The 17,341-nt window shown below is 40.9% G+C and overlaps 1 long non-coding RNA gene across 1 annotated transcript in view; it reads left to right on the plus strand.

Annotated features, from left to right (window-relative positions):
• Nucleotides 1–3,201: 3,201 nt before the first annotated feature.
• Nucleotides 3,202–17,341, plus strand: part of LOC121481913 — a 43,521-nt gene continuing 29,381 nt past the window's right edge. Inside the window, exons 1-2 of the long non-coding RNA XR_005985443.1 lie at nucleotides 3,202–3,302; nucleotides 3,446–3,695. This is a non-coding gene — a long non-coding RNA (uncharacterized LOC121481913). The remainder of the gene's footprint in view (nucleotides 3,303–3,445; nucleotides 3,696–17,341) is intronic.

Consider the following 17,341-nt stretch of genomic DNA (forward strand, 5'->3'; position numbering starts at 1 on the left):
TAGTTCAGGTGCTATCAGAACCCACTGGAGAACATGCCCACAGGGGCCGTCCAGGATTGCCGTCCAGGGGGTGGCATTTTCTGAGCTGAGTCCAGTGCCAACCTCATGTGTACCAACTTGACTAGCCAGCTAAGTACAGAGGATTCAGCTCAGGTGAGGAGCTCCAGGAATGGTACCCATTGGGTGCTGCAGGTTCCTGAAGAGGGTGGTGATTCCAAGCTCCTGGTGCCTTTTAAGCTGCAACATGGTAGATGAGAATTCACAGGTCAAGAAGCATGGACAGTCGATTCCACAGTGAAAAGTTCGGTCATGTGGAGGGAGACAGGCTGACCCTAGGGTGTCCCACCTTTTAAGTGGGAAGATCGGCATGTGGTTATCTCCAATGCAGCTTCTGGTAGAGGATGTGTGGGACGGTCGGTGGGTGAAGCCTTTGCAAACACACCTCTGGAGCTGAGGAGAAGTTCCGGGACAGTTGGACTCAGATTGAACGGGCATAGGGGTAGAGATAAAAGCCAAAACTCAGGAAGCCAACTGGATAAATTCGAGTGAGGGGAGAAGCCTGAAGATCCACCCTGGGGCGAGGAGATGGGAGAAGAGTGTGATGTTGGCCAAGAAGGGAGGGCTGAGGAGAAGAGGGACAGAGGAGCACAGCCAAGGGGGTGTCCAAAGTCAGAAGGGTCAAACTTTGCTTGTATGTCAAGGGGCTGAAGCCAAGGGGAGCAGGGGTTTGATCTAGGGAGGCCTCCGGTGGCCTTTGGAAGGCTGGCTAGGGCAGTGATTGAGAGCACGGGTTTAAAAATCAGAGCTGGGTTCAGCTTGTTTTTTTAAGATTTTTTTTTAATTTTTATTTATTTATGATAGGAACACAGTGAGAGAGAGAGGCAGAGACACAGGCAGAGGGAGAAGCAGGCTCCATGCACCAGGAGCCCGACGTGGGATTCGATCCCGGATCTCCAGGATCGCGCCCTGGGCCAAAGGCAGGCGCCAAACCACTGCGCCACCCAGGGATCCCTGGGTTCAGCTTGTATCTTCTTTACTTGCTGCCTGTGTGACCTGAGCAAATCATCTAACCTCTCTGCTCTCTGTTCGAGACCAATACACTCACGCAGAGTAAAGGACCCAGAGCTGAGAGAGCAGTTGGCACAGAACCTTGCTGTGGGGAGTGGCAGTCACTGGCAGGTGGCATTACTGCAGGTAGAGCAGCTTCTGGGGAGGGCGGGGGTGGGGAGGTGAGGATACTTTAAAGAGGACCAGGGTGAGAAGGGCTCTGTGGGGCTGGGGGCTTCGTTTACGGCTGAGGGAGGGGCCCAGGAGAGGGTAGAGCTGAAGATTCAAAGGTGGGAAGGGGCAGCTGATCCTCGAGGGGTGGCAAAGGCACAGGTGCAGTGAAGGGAGAGCCTGGAAGCATCCTGGGTCCCTCTGGGCTCGGAGGAAGCAGGGCCCCTTGTTGGCAGTGGCACGAAGCCATTTCCCCTCATCATGGGTCTGCTCATAGCCATAAAATATGGAATGACACTGGATTTGGTCATTAAGTAAATGGGATAAAGAAATAATTGGAAAATGGATCCCTGCCCGGAAGGAGTAGAATTGTTCTCTGTGCTATTGTTGTCTATGCCCTCTGAGTAATCTGCAAAGCCAGGCAAGTAAGGACGTCAGGCTTAGGTGTGATGAGAAACTCCGCCTCGAAAAGAGTCTGAAATTACCCGTGACAATGGAAGAGCCTTTGTCTCCTGCACAGAATGAAGGGGGAAGAAAAAAACCCAAACAAACCTGAGTGTTTCCTGGAGTGAGAAGAAAGGGAAGGGAGGACAGGATAGCCATAAGGAGTGCTTGAATGTGAAACCGAAACCCCACAACTTCTCCCAGTCGGGCAAGGCAGTGCTCACCACCCCACCTGGGGGGTGGCCAGGGGGCTGGGATGAGGGGGGCGCTCAGGCCATGGGGGCGGGGTGGGGCTGGAGGAGGTGGCTCAGGCTTCTCGGCCCGGCCAGCAAGTCAATGTACCTGTCTCTCGGCCCCTGAAACTTTGATCCCTGTGCTCTGCTCTCGGCACACGCACCAAACCAGAGCTACTCCTTGGGCACTGTGGACAGAAAGTTGGCATTATGATTATCCACAACACAGCCCTGGGAGGAAGAACTGGTTTCCTTGCCGAGGGGGTGCTGGGAAGATAGATGGGAACCCTTCCCTTTCCAGGACCCCAAATCCTATATGAGGAACCCTTCCTGTTGTAAGAGAATAGCCACTCTGGCGTGCCTCTCTGCTCCCACCTCCAATTGTTAAAGGCCTTCGTGTCAGCAAGCGCTGAATATTTAAAATAAATTTAAATATTTAAATATTTTCTGTTTAAATCTTTAAAATATTTTCTGTTTAAAATTTTAAAATATTTTCTGTTCCTCCCTCTAGATAAAGTCAGGGGCTGCCCCCAGCAGAGCTTTCCAACTTTAGTCAAACACGCAGTACTACACCTCAGTCTTTCTTTTTTTTTTTTTTTTTAAGATTTTATTTATTTATTCGTGAGAGATACAGAGAGACAGAGAGGCAGAGACACAGGCAGAGGGAGAAGCATGCAGGGAGCCCGACGTGGGACTCGATCCGGGGTCCACCAGGATCACACCCTGGGCCGAAGGCGGCGCTAAACCGCTGTGCCACCTGGGCTGCCCCACCTCAGTCTTTCCATCTCTAGATTAGACCAGCATGTCCCTCGGGCTCATGGGCCTCTGCAGCATCAGGCTCACTTCATGTGCACGTATTCAAAATGCAGATTCCTAGGCCTCCTCCAGGGCCAAGAGCTGGAACCCCAGAACCAGAACTGTCGCTAAATAACTATATGCCTGACTTAAGGGGAAAGTCTCTGCTTAGAGGGAGAGGGTTGTGTCGCCTCCTAAAGACACGCCCTACACGAAACAGCCCCATGCACAAAAAGGGGCGAAATCGTCGCTGGCTTTGTGGAAGAAGTGAAAAACATTGAAATTCTCCAAATATGATATGCAAGGGTCCGCTCTTGGTAAACAGCAGGAGCAAAAACAGTTTACTGAAAAATAAAGATAAAAGCAGGACGAGCCAGCCAGTAACAGTTTTTCCCCGCCCGTGTCCGTTCGATGTCCATCCAAACAAATCGCTGGCCACGTAGCAAAAAGGAAAAAGCGCAATACGCTTGTGCAAGTGCATTACTGGCTTTCGGTACCGCACAGGAAGTGGAGGGGCAGAGAGCACATGGCAGGGGCATCAGCGTGTGGCAGACGGCTCCTGCCTGTGGCTGGGATGTCGCAGTTCTGCGCACACTCTCCCTGGGCAGAGGGGTAAGCTGGGCCTCTTCCACCTCCTTTATCTGTCCGAGCCTGAACCTGGGCTCAGTAAAGCTCTTAACTGAGAACCTCGTGCCTCTTAACTGAAAGCCTCACTGTAGAACCTCCTGCCCCTTTCACACCGTCCCTCTCCTCAGGGACTGTGGCCTGCGCTGGAACCTCCTGCTCTGCACCAGGGGAGCACCCGAGCAACATCGCCTGCTTCTGTCTCTCTAATGGGCTCTCCAGCTGGTTCTGAGACACATCAAGTTGGGGAAGCCGTGGACGTGACGTGTGAGATCTGTCTCAGGGTTTGAGGTTGCTGTTGTCTTTCCGGCGGAGCCCCGATGTGTCCTTTTGCCTAGTCCTCGCCCAGCCTGAGACCCCCTGCTACAGCTGCTCCGTATGGTGGGCCTGAACTGTCACCCTAACCCTCCTTTTTTTTTTTTTTAAATTTTTATTTATTTATGATAGTCACACAGAGAGAGAGAGAGAGAGAGAGAGAGAGAGAGAGAGAGAGGCAGAGACACAGGCAGAGGGAGAAGCAGGCTCCATGCACCGGGAGCCCGACGTGGGATTCGATCCCGAGGCTCCAGGATCGTGCCCTGGGCCAAAGGCAGGCGCCAAACCGCTGCACCACCCAGGGATCCCCACCCTAACCCTCCTAAGTCCCGCTGACCCAACTCCTGCCCCTTTGCTCCCAGGCTTCACATTCCTTTTATTCATCTTTGTGTTCAACACTTAACTACATACAGGAAAATCCACACTTTTCATGGCTCAGGAATTTTGACAAATGCATGTAGGTGTGTATTCACTCCCATAATCAATTTACAGGACAGCCCTTTCCTCCCCTAGCCTCCAGTCCCTGACAACCGAGGATTTGTTCCTATAATTTTGTCTTTTCCAGAATGTCATAAAATGTCCATGACATTTCCTGGAACGTCATGGAATCATATAATATGTAGCCCTCCGAGTCTGGCTTCTTTTATTCAGTGTAAGGCGTTGGAGATTGATTGTGTTGTTGCTTGGGCATCACAGTTCGCTCCTTTGTATTACTGAGCAGGAATTTCTTGTCTGCCTGGACTACCGTTCGCTTATCCATCCACCATTGGAAGGACATGGTGGGTAGTTTCCAGCTTTGGGTGATTATGAATACAGCCACTATAAACACTTGTATACAGGTTTTTGTGTGAACATATGTTTTATTTCTCTTGGATAAGTCCCAAGGAGTGGGATTGCTGGGCCATGTGATGAGTTATGCTTAACACTGTAAGACACTGCCAAGCTCTTTCCCACAGTGGCTGAACCATTTTGAATGGTTCACAAGACATGAGTGAAAGTTTGTGTGTATGTATATATAGAGGTACACGCGTATTTGTATTTGTGTGCATGTACACATAAGTAATGTGTGAGAATATTTCTGTATATACACACACGTATTTGTATGTATACATATGTATATATAAGCAGAGTATGAGAGTATGTACGTGCATATGTATGCACGTTTGCATTTGTGTGTACGTGCATACAAGAAATGTGTGAGAGTATGTATGTATATAGACACACATATTTGAATTTGTATGTCTGTATACACAAGCGATTGGATTGGCTGGGAACGCCAAAACAATGTTCAGTGGGAGTGGTGAGTGGACAACCTTTCCTTGCTCTTGAATTCAGGGTCTTCACTTGCGGTCTTTCACTGTCAGGCATGATGTTAGTTGTATGTTTCTCATAGATGCCTTTAATCAAGTTAAAGACGTCCCTTTCTGTTCCTAGTTGGCTGAGAGTTTTCTTTTCTCTCTCTCTCTCTTTTAGGTTTTTAAAGATTTTATTAATTTATTCATTTATTAATTTATCAATTTATTCACACCGAAAGAGAGGCAGAGACATAGGCAGAGGGAGAAGCAGGACCCCCATGGTGAGCCCAATGTGGAACTTGATCCTAGGACCTGGGGATCACAACCTGAGCCAAAGGCAGATGCTCAGCCACTGAGCCACCCAGGTGATCCCCACCCCTTCTTTTGAGAATTTTCTTTTTATCATGAGTAAGTATTGAAATTTGTGATATGCTTGTCCTGCATCTATTTTGATTAACATACATGTTTTCTTCTTTAGTCTTTTACTTGGTAAATTACTTTGATTTTGAATGTGGAACAAATCTTGTGTTCCTGTGATATATGCCATGTGGTCATGTTTGTCCTTTCTATATTGTGTTGGATTTAATTTGCTAACGTTTCATAGATTTTTTTTTTCATCTATGCTCTCATTCTTTCATTCCTGATATTAGAAATTTTTGTTCTCTCTCTCTCTTTTCTTTTTTGGTCAACCTGGTTACAGATTTATCAATTTTATTAATCTTCTCAAAGAAATAGCTTTTGGTTTCATTGATTGTATTGTTTTTAACATATTGCTTCAGTGAAATAATTTGGTTTTTGATCTGATTTTTATTATTTCCTTCCTTCTACTTGCTTTCAATTTAATTAGTCCTCATTTTTCTAGTTTAAGCTGGAAACTAAGATTACTGATTTGAGATCTTTTTTTTTCTCCTTAGTATGACCACTTAAGGCTATGAACTTCCCTTGAAATGTTACGTTAGCTGCATCTCCTAAGTTTTGATGTGTTGCTTTCTTCAATGCAAAACATTTTCAAATTTCCCTAGTGCTGTCATCTACAATGCAGGAAAAACTTTAGAAGTCTGTTGCTTAATTTCCAAATATTTGGGGGATTTCCCAGATATTATTTTGATACTGATTTTTAAAGTCAGTAGGTCAAAAGGTCAAAGAAGATTCTTTGATGTTTTCAATTCCCTTAGACTGTTTAAGATTTTTTTCCTCCCAGATGGACCAGAATATGTTTTATTGTGGTGAGTGTTCTATGTGCACATGCAAAGAATGTATTCTGCTATTGTTGGGTTAATAGGGTCAAGCTTGCTAATAATGCTGTCACTCCTTCTATATCCTTACTAATTGTCTATTTTTTCTCTTAATTACTATCAAGTCTCTGAATATAATTGTGCATTTGTGTATTTGTGTATTTAGTTTGATTAGTTTTCCTTGCATGTGTTTTAAAACTTTGTTTTTAGGTGCATGCACACTCCAGATTAAATGACCTTTTTTTTTTTTATCATTATATAATGTCATGTTTTGTACATGATAATATTCCTTGTTCTGAAGACTACTTTGATATGAATATAGTCACTCCAGTTTCTTTTGATTAATATTTGCATGACATATCTTTTTCCATCCTTTTGCTTCCAACTTATTTATATATTTATATCTAAATTTTCTTTTTTTGAAGACAGTATGTGGCTGGGTCTTTAATAAGAAAATCCAAGTCTGCTATTTGATTAGGGTTTAGGTCATTTACATTTATTTTTCTTTTAGATTTTTATTTATTTATTCATGAGAGAGACAGAGAGAGAGGCAGAGACATAGGTAGATAGAGAAGCACCTGTGGGGAGCCTGATGAGGGATACCAGGACCCTGGGATTACCACCTGAGCCAAAGGCAGACGCTCAACCACTGAGCCATCCAGGTGCCCCTAGGTCATTTATGTTTAATGTTATTTTTGATATGGTTAGATTTAGTTCAAGACATTTTTTTTTTAAGAGAGAGAGAGAGAGAGCACATGTGAATGGAGGAAGGGGTATAGGGAAAGAGAGAGAGTCTTCACTCCCAGTGCAGAGCCGGATGCAGGGCTCAATCTCACAATCTCACAACCCTGAGATCACCACCTGAGCTGAGATCAACAGTCACTTAACCGACAGAGCCACCCAGGTAACCCTAGTTCAACCATTTTATGATTTCTTTTCTGTTTATTCCTCTATTTTTTCCCTCTGCTTTCTGCCATTTTTTGATATATTTATTTATTTATTTATTTTAGTATTTCATTTTAGTTTGTTGGCTTTTTACCCATATCTATTTTTATTTTTTAATGACTGTGTTACAGAATCTAATATATGTAACTATTATTTCTTTGGGCTGCTGTAACAAGATACCATAAACTGGGTGCTTTACAAACAGATTTATTCTGGAGGCCAGAAGTCCAAGATCAAGGTGTGGCAGGGCCATGCTCCCTCTGAAAGCAATAGTGAAGGATCTATTTCACGCCTTTCTCCAAGCTTCTGGTAGTTCCTTGGCTTGTAGCTGCATAACTCCAATCTTTACATGCTGTTCTCTCTGTGTCTGTGTCTTTGTGTTCAAATTTCCCCTTTTTATAAGGAAACAGTCAAATTGGATTAGGGCCCAACCTAATGACCTCATTTTAACTTGATTACCTTGGCTCATACCCTATCTCCAAATAAGGTCACATTCTGAGGTCTTCAGCGTTTGAATTTAAGGGGAGACACTCTTCAACCCATAACAATAATTAACTTTTACAGTCTATTTAGAGTTAATATTTTACCATTTCATTTTTTAAGATTTTTTATTTTTAAATTATCTCTACACCCAACATGGAATGCAGATTCACAACCCCAAGGGCAAGAGTTGTATGCTCTACTGACTGTCAGCCAGGTGCCCCAAAATTTTACCACTTCAAATCAAATGTGGAAGTAACTATATAGGTCCCTTTACCCTCCCCCACCAGACTTTATCTTATAGTTGTCATATGTATTACATGTAATAATACACATCTTACATGAAAACTATTCCAGACACCATTATAATTTTTGCTTTGAACAGTCATAAATAAAGAACTTAAGAAAAGTATTTTATATTTACATAGATATTTGCATTTTTGTTGTTCTTCCTTCATTCCTGGCATTTCCAGTTTTCCTTTGGTATTATTTACTTCAGCCTGCAGAACTTCCTTTATCATTTCTTTCAAAGCAGATCTACTGGTGATGAATTCTCTTAGACTTTTTATTTTCTGCACCCTGTATTTGTTCCCCATAGTTTGTCAGACCTAGATCTCCTGGTCCAGATGTCCAGAGAAGGGAAGGCAGTTAGTTCAGGCCCATAACATAGTTCTGTGATTCAGCTGGCTAGAGAGTCTCAATCTTCCTTCTTGTCTCAAACTCACGCCCTTAAGTATGGACATCCTAGAGCATCTGGATCCAAATCCTTCTGCATAATTTGGATGTTGAGAATCCAGGTGAAGAGAGTGAATGGTGGTGGGAAGGGATTGTGAGAGGGAAAATGGGGAGGGGGTTATATATAGAAACACCTTACAATCACTTGGCCAGTCCCCACAGGGACTATCTCAGGCTACGTGGATATTCTGGCCCTGAGAATCAGAGAGTGGGTTACAGAGTCTAGAGGTTGCCAGAGAGTCCCAGGGGCTTAGTCCATGCCTGGCTGCTATCTCAAAGAAACATAGGCAGCCAAAAGGCAGCTTGTGAAGTTAGTACTCACAAGAGCCTAGTCATCTATGCAGAAGCTGGGAGCTGTGCTTGGACTCTGATTCAAATACAGCCAATCAGGGTTTCTAGCCATCACTATATAGCTGGTATTAGCTCTCTAAATTGATACCTTACCAGACAGGAACAAAGAACTTGACTTTTGGTTACCTTTGATGTTTTATTGTGGGCATGGTTTCCATTTATCTTCCTGAAATGTTAGAAATAATTTGTGGATATTCCCTCACTGTCTTCTTGGAACTATGGCATTGGGAACTACTATTGTAAGGGATGAGTCAAGGATGACTCCAAGATTTACAGTCTAGAAGAAGGAATGGTTCTCCTGAGAGACTGGCATAGGGTACAAGCAGGACTGGGGAAGAGTTGAGATTAGTTTTATTTTTAAAAATATTTTATTTATTTATTCATAGAGACACAGCTAGAGAGAGAGAGGCAGAGACACAGGCAGAGGGAGAAGCAGGCATCGTGCAGGGAGCCCGATGTGGGACTCGACTCCGGGTCTTCAGGATCACGCCCTGGGCTGCAGGCTGCGCTAAACTGCTGGGCCACTGGGGCTGCCCCGAGATTAGTTTTAAACATGGAAAGATTGAGACGAAGAGGGAACCTTCAGAAAGAAGCATATAGGAGGCAGGCAATTGGATTAGATTTTTATCTTCCAAATTTTAAGCAGCTAGATTTGCAAGATAAGTTCAGGCCTGGAAATAGAAGTTGGGGAGCCATTGCTTACAGGTGGAGAAAAAACTGAACTCCCTAGAAAATTTCCAGGAATTTATGATGCTGGGAAGGGATGCCAATGTCTGAAAAGAAAGAGTTGTTAGTGTTCTTAGTCCAGGCCCCCATCCAAATTCACCTTATTGTAACAATCTGAGTGCCAAGAAGATAAATATTTTAAAAATTGGAGGGTATTATGGGTTGTTTTGTGTCCCCCCAAAAGATAAGTTGAAGCTCTAAACCCTGGTATCTGTTAGTGTGATCTTATTTGGAGAGTCTTTGCAGATGTAATCAAGTTAGGATGAGGTCATGAGGATAGTTCTTAATTCAATATGTCCTTATAGGAAGAGAGAAATTTGGATGTAGATGCACAGGGAGAATGGCACGGGACAACAGAGGCAGAGATGGGAGAGACGCTGCCACACTGAAGGCTACATACAGGCAGCAAGGCAGGATTCTCCTCTACCAGGTTCAGAAGGAATATATCTTGCCCACACTTTGATTTGGGAATTCTAGCCTTCAGAATTGTGAGACAATAAATTTTCGGATGGTTTAAGCCATCTAGATTGTGGTACTTTTTAATGACAGCCCTAGAAAACTAATCTAGGTGGGAGACTTCCTTTTTCTGAGAAATGTTCTGGTCTCCTCCTGTGCAGAGTGAAATAATAATGGCCAACATTTATTGATCACTTACAATGTACTGGGCGCTGTTCTGAGCACTTCACATGATTAACTCAATCTTGTAATGAGATTATTCTCGGTATCCTCACTTTATAAATGTTAAATTTGATGGTAAGTGGTTTGTCTACAGTCCCCTAGCTGGTACTTGGCAGAGCTGGAACTTGAACCCAGTTCCCCGTGGTTCCAAATCCTTGCTATTTTAAGACCATCTTGACATTTTTCTCTCAGTGCTAGGCTGCTTTTAATCCCTGGACATTCTGCTCGACCCTATACCAGTTTAGCCCTGCTCTGTGGACACCCCTGGGCAGACAGGAGAATAAAAGTCAGAGCAGAAAAAAAAAAAAAAGCCAGAGCAGAGATGGGGCAAGATAGCAGTAAAGGGAAGATGAAGAAGAAAGAGAACAGAAAGAAAACTTTATACTCAGCTTCCTAAGAATCAGGAAAATAAACATCAAGGAGTGGTTGGACGCTGAATTGGGGAAACAAAACTTCAACAAAACTGCATGATGGTGAATACCTAAGAATCCTGCAGCAGAGGCAGGGAAAAGGCAAAGCAGAGAAGTAACTCAGCAGGGAAGGGCATAGGAAGAAGAAAGACCTAAGGTGATGTAGAAAGGGGCAAGGGCTGTGCCCAAATCCTCATCCTCTCTGGATATTTTGAAATGTCTGCTGGTCTTCAGGAGCAGCTAGTCATCTTCTCCATAAGGTCCAGTAACCATTCACTGATTTACTCAATAAATGTCTGCATTTCTTGTTCCTGAGACCTCAGATTAGTCCACGAAGTAAGAACCGATTTCACACCGGTCTCCTCAAGTCTCTCCAGGGTAGGAATCTCCAAGAGGTAAACTGTGTGCCAGTTACTTCCTTCCTCTTTAGCTGCAGACTCCTGAGCCAATGGCCCCAGTGTTGCTAATGCTCAGAATGGATATCTGGGTCTCAGTTCACTGAAGGCAGTTCCTGATGAAGAGCCCTGTTGGTCCTAGGGACTCTAGTGACCAAGCTGAAGGCATTCATTTTCCCCTGCCTGGACCACTATCATTGCTAACATTGACCATTGCACCTTTGCATCCTTACCAGTTATGGTGAACTAGCTCATCTGGTGTTTATACACTGTTTTCTTGTTTCACGTTTATTGAATGCTTTCTAGCATCAGATCCTGTGTTAGGCACTAGGAATTCATGAGTGTGTAAGATTCAACTTTTGTCCTCGTGGAGGACAGGGGATTAGATTGGAAAAGAACTTCCAGATTATTCAAGCTGTGTTCTGAACAATAGACATGGACTCTAAAGCCTTGTTACAAACTGTGATATGGGTGTTAATGTCCCCCATTTTCCAATAGATGAGGTCCACAAGGGTTGGATGTCTTGTCCAAGGTCACACAGCTGGTGAGCAGCAGAGAGGGTATGTCTGGCCACTGGATGTGCACCCACCCAGGCAAGACAATCAATACCCCCAATGTCATTACACTTTTGCAGAGCTGAACAAATGGGTTGTGGCCTTGCCTTCTCTTTCTCATTGATGGCAGAGGTAGCTTGATTTCTATTTTTTCATTAACTGTCTCCTATCACCACTTTAAAAGTAGAAGTTCTGCCATCTTTTGTGCCCTCCTGAGCTACCATCACCTTTTCATCCTTCACCTGCAGTTGGCCTCCACCCTCCATCCCCTACATGCAGGACCTGTTTACCCCAAGTGGTTTAAAGCAGAGTGGCTAGGACAGTGACAGGCACAAAGTGCTCCATGACTACTAGACATGACAGAAGAGCTTTGTCCTTGAGCTAGAGAGTCTGAAAATCAATTGTTTCAAGATGGTAGAGTGACCATGGGCAGACATCTTTTTTGGGGCCTAAGCAGAAAATAAAATAACAGAAAAATATAAAAGATGATGACTGCATGACTAGGCTTGAAAAGAAGAGAATTTTCTTGGTTCAGTGCATGTCCAGTGTCTCCATCAAAAGAAGTACATGGTAGGCCTCAGGAGCAAGCTTGATAGTATTTACAATTCCCTCTGCTTTTGGGGAATGTGTATGAAAAGGATATACATTTTTTTCAAACACATAGGGAATATTTACTAACATTGACTATACACAGGTTCCAAATCCAGTTACCCCAAACATGCAAATAAACTCAACACCAATAACATACAGACCAAGTTTACTGACCACACAAACACTGGAAGCTAGATATTAATAAAAAAATCCATTATCCTCACACCTCCATATATAAGTAAAACCACACTTTTAATCTCAACTGGAAAAAAATCCAGAATTTTAGAACTAAAGAGGAAAAATATAATTTTGGAGTTGAAGAGCTATAAAAGCCTTTGCGTTCTAAAATCTGTGGGTTGTACCCACATAAATATTTGCAGACTTAAAAACATTTATTAGGAACAAGAAAAATTGAACATTGACTTCTACTTTCAGACAAAGAATCTAGAATTGCACTGTTCAGTATAGCAAGTTACTAGCCACATGTAGCCATTTAAATTAAAATGAATTAAAATTAAATAAAATTAAAAATTCAATTCTTTGGTCACACCAGCCAGACCTTGAGGGCTCAATAAACACACGTGTCTAGTGGCAGATAGAGAATTTTTTCATTATGGCAGAAAGTACTGTTGGAGAGTACTGATCTAGAAAAAATGGAAAACATGATGAAGGAGAGAAGAGGAAAGTAACAGACATAAAAAGTAAAATTCAGCATAAAAACAAAACAATGGAGTTGCTTGATAAATCCAAAGGTTTGATCCTTAAAAGAGACCCAAATAGAAAAACCTGGAGAAAATACTATCAAAAAAAAATTAAGAAGTCACAGATAAATGAAAGGAATGGAAAAGGAGGCATAACAAATACAGAAGAGATTTAAATACTAGAGTATGATGAATAACTTGGTGCCAATAAAATTGAAGCCTAACTAAAATGATTTTGAGAAGAATAAAAGTTATCAGTTATCAGTATTGTCCTAAAAGAAAAGAAAAACTAAAAACATACCAATAACAGTGAAAGGAATTTGGATTAGATTCAGCCCTACCCTGCTAAAAGTTAGGTCATTAGGTTAATATCATTTATGGATAAATTCCTTTAAATGTCATAAAAAAAAATTCCTTTAAATGTTCAAGGAACAAGCAGTTTCCCAGAGTATGTAGAATCTATGGAAAGCTACCCAACTCACTTCAACGTGTTAATATACCAGACTTGATTAGGATAGAACAAGAAGAGAAAATTATAGATTATGATCATTGATGTAAACATTAAAAACCAAAATATTTCTACACTGAAACAAGCAACTCGTTAAAGTATTACTACATCATAATCAAGAAAGGTTTATCCCAGTAATATAAAAATGGTCCAATATTAGATTATTTGTCAAAGAAATTCTACATGTAATAGATTTAAAGTCAGGATAATGATATCCTCTATCACTACTACTACTGGATACTGTGCTAAATGGTGCAATAAGACAAGAAAAAGAAATACAGGAATAAAGAAATAAAAAGAAAAAGACAAAGTATCATAAGTATGGATGATAGTATCACCTACACAGAATTCACAACAAAAGAGCTGACAAACTGTTTAAACAAGTACAGGGTTTAAGATTAAAAGAGTAACCAGATATAAAACCAGCATACAAAGGGGCACATGGATAGCTCAGTTGGTTAAGAGTCTGACTCTTGATCTCAGCTCAGGTCTCAGTCTCATGGTCGTGAGTCCAAGCCCAGAATCAGGATACATGCTGGGCATGGAGCTTACTTAAAAACAAAAACAAAAACAAAAACAACATATAAAAACCTATATAAATATATCTCTATATCTATCTATCTATCTATCTATCTATCTATCTATCTATCTATCTATCATCTATCTATCTCCACACATACACACCAACTATAATCAATCAGTATCTATCTATCTATCTATCTATCTATCTATCTATCTATCTATCATCTATCTATCATCTATCTATCTCCACACATACACACCAACAATAATCAATCAGTAATACACTAGTAAAAAAGACCATCAGAACTATAATGCAAAAAATAATAAAAGCAAACAGCACCAAACAAACAAAAACCTATAATGTTCTTTGGAATTAACCTAGTGAAAAATATATAATACCTTATGTAAAAAATTATAAATTTTTTTGAAGAAATTGAAAGAAGACTCAGGTAAATGAATTGGAAAGCTTAATATTATAAAAAATAATTTTTCCTAAATTAATTTATAAATTTAGGAAATGTAATCCTAATGAGATTGTCAACAAAATTCTTAATGCAACCCAGGCAAATGATTTTAAAATTAACCCAGAAAGTTAAATGGACAAGAACTATGAAGATAATTCTGAAAAAGAATAATAATAAGTTAAAATAACTATCATATAAGAAGACATGCATTAAAGCTATGGTAATTCCAACAGTGAGGGTAAGGTAAATAAAAATATGGAGAGCCTATGTCGATACAGGTACTTGTTAGATGAAGGAACTTGATGTCATAAATCAATGAGGTAAAGAGAGACTATTTAATCAATAGTACTGGGATAATTGGCTAGTCATCTGGAAAAATTAAATTAGATCTTTACTTCATATTGTAAACAAACAAAAAAATTCCAAGTAGATTAAAAACTTAATTGTAGAATAATAACAGTAAAAAGTCTTAGAAGATAATATGGGGAAATATTTTTATGGGAGTAGGAGGGATTTAAAAAAACACATGAAGAAAAACATACAGCAATAAATTGATAAATCTGATATCAGAAGGAACAACTTGGACATGACAAAAGAAAACATGTAGTTAAAAGATGTGTAATAGAATATAATAGAATGAATTGGCCATAGATGTAACAGAGGTTTAATATACAGAGTATATGGAGGGCTCCTACAAATCAAAAAGAAAAAGGCACAATCCAGTAGAAAAAATGAACACAGGATATGAACAATCAATTCATAAGATAGAACATACAAATGGCCAATAATCATGTAAAAAAATGACCAACCTCACTAGTAATCAGGGAAACCCAAAAACAAATAGTGGTCAGAGAATTCTACTGTGATTATTGTATTGGTTAAAATCAAAGTTGGGCAGTATAAAATGTTGGTGACAAGTACTTTGTATCCTAATACAGGAAATGTAAATTGTGTAGGCAATTACAGAGGACAGTTTTACTTTTATAATGAAAAATGCTTATACCCGGAGACCCAGCATTCCATTTCTAGTAATCGAACTAAGAAGCATCGCCATTCATGAGCAAGGAGCATTAATAGGGCACATATACTGATAGAATGAATTAATTGGGCCAGAAGTGAAAGCACTGAACCAGATCAGTGACTCTCAAACTTCTTGGTCTCCGAGCCCATTTGCCATCTTAAAAATTATGGAGGACCTCAAAAAACTTTTAAAAAAATGTGTGTATAACACACATAGATATTATCTACCAATATTTATAGCATTATAAATTACAAGGCTGAGGAAGTTTAGAAGTATTTATTAATTCATTAAAAAAACCCCATTATAGTTGACACTTCAACAGGGCAGGGGTTAGGGGCACTGTTCCCCTGCACATTTGAAAATCCCCATATAACTTTGACCCCCCCCCCAGAAACTTTACTAATAGTCCGCTGTTGATGGAAAGCTTTACTGCTAAAATAAACAGCCAATTAACACATATTTTGTATGCCATATGTATTATATTCTGTATTCTTACAATAAAGTAATCTAGAGAAAAGAAAAAAATATTAAGAAAATCATAAATTTGGGCACCTGGGTGGCTCAATCGGTTAAGCATCTGACTCTTGATTCCAGCTCAGTCATGATCTCAGGGTAGGAAGATGGAGCCCTGTGCAGGGCTGGGCACTGGGCGTGGAGCCTGCTTAAGATTCTCTCTCTCTCATTCCCTATACCACACATTAACATAATATATATATTAATACAAATAATATTTTAATGAAAAACATACCTCCGTTTTCCAAAACAAAAATATTTTAGTGATGAGAACAGTATTTTGCATCTTTTTGCAAATCTCTTTTAACTTCTGGCTTGCTAGAAGAGAGCTGGATTCTCACATCTGCTTCTGCATATTACACTCCCACATATAATGTAGTTTCTTGAAAACTCCACTGTAAACTGACGAGAGAGTAAGAGTGAAAAAGACTAACTTCACTGTGATTCTGGAAATGGTTTGACTCCAGAAATGGTCTCAGGGAACTGAGTCCCCAGATCACATTTTGAGAAGCACTCAAATAGATCAATACAGATTTGTTTTTAACTATATATATTTATATTTATATTTATATTTATATAACTATATATATAGGTTGGGCTTATATATATTTTTTAGTGGTTGAGCTTGGGTTCCACCAAAGGCCTGAGACAAGGGATTGCATTCAGATAATGTATTTTGGTAAGTGATTTCTGGGATCAGGCATTGGAGATCTGACAAGAATAAAATGGGGAGGCAGGGAAAGCCAGTTGGGATGTGTGTTATTAAGCCAATAACTGCTGTGGGCAACTGGGACTGTTTAATTGGGGACCCCTGAGAAACTATGTAGAATATACCATAGAATTATATGCCTGAGACCTGTGAAGTGTGGAATATATTGATTAATGGGTTCCCACCTCCCATTGGTCCAGGATTGCCCCAAGGAGGGTGAACTCCTTGGCACTTCTGGGTTTACCAGTGCAACAGAGTGCCTGGGGAGGGGTGAAGACATGCAAGGTGCAGCTGAAGTGAAGCCATCAGTCTCCACCGAGGAGCAGTTGGTTACCACAGCAACTATGTGCAAGACAGGACAGGAGACTCTGAGATGGGGTGTAGTAGATATCCAACACACGATGTGGGGGAACAAGCTGCAGAATAACACAGCAAAATGCCATCTACATAAATAACAAAAGACCCATGTAATAGTATATATTTTCTTTTTTTTTTTAAAGATTTTATTTATTAATTTTTATTTTATTTGAGAGAGAGAGAGCCCAAGCAGGAGGAGGAGCAGAGGGAGAGGGACAAGCAGACTCCGTGCTGAGTGCAGAGCCCGTCGAGGGGCTCAATCTTAGGATGTTGAGCTCATGACCCAAGCAGAAATCAAGAGTCAGATGCTTAACCAACTGAACCACCCATGAGCCCCTATATTTTCTAAGCACACACATATAAATCGATTAGAAAGTATTGGATTTATACACAAGATTGCAAGGGAAGAGATCTGGGTTGCAAGGGGAGTCATTTAAGAGAATTTTTTTTTTTTTCTGTGATTTTTCTACCTTTTCTTTCTTCCCCAAGCTTTAAAAACAAAAGATTAGAAACTCAAAAAGA

The sequence above is a fragment of the Vulpes lagopus genome, chromosome 24 (genome assembly GCF_018345385.1).
Source record: "Vulpes lagopus strain Blue_001 chromosome 24, ASM1834538v1, whole genome shotgun sequence".
Taxonomy (NCBI): Eukaryota; Metazoa; Chordata; class Mammalia; order Carnivora; family Canidae; genus Vulpes; species Vulpes lagopus.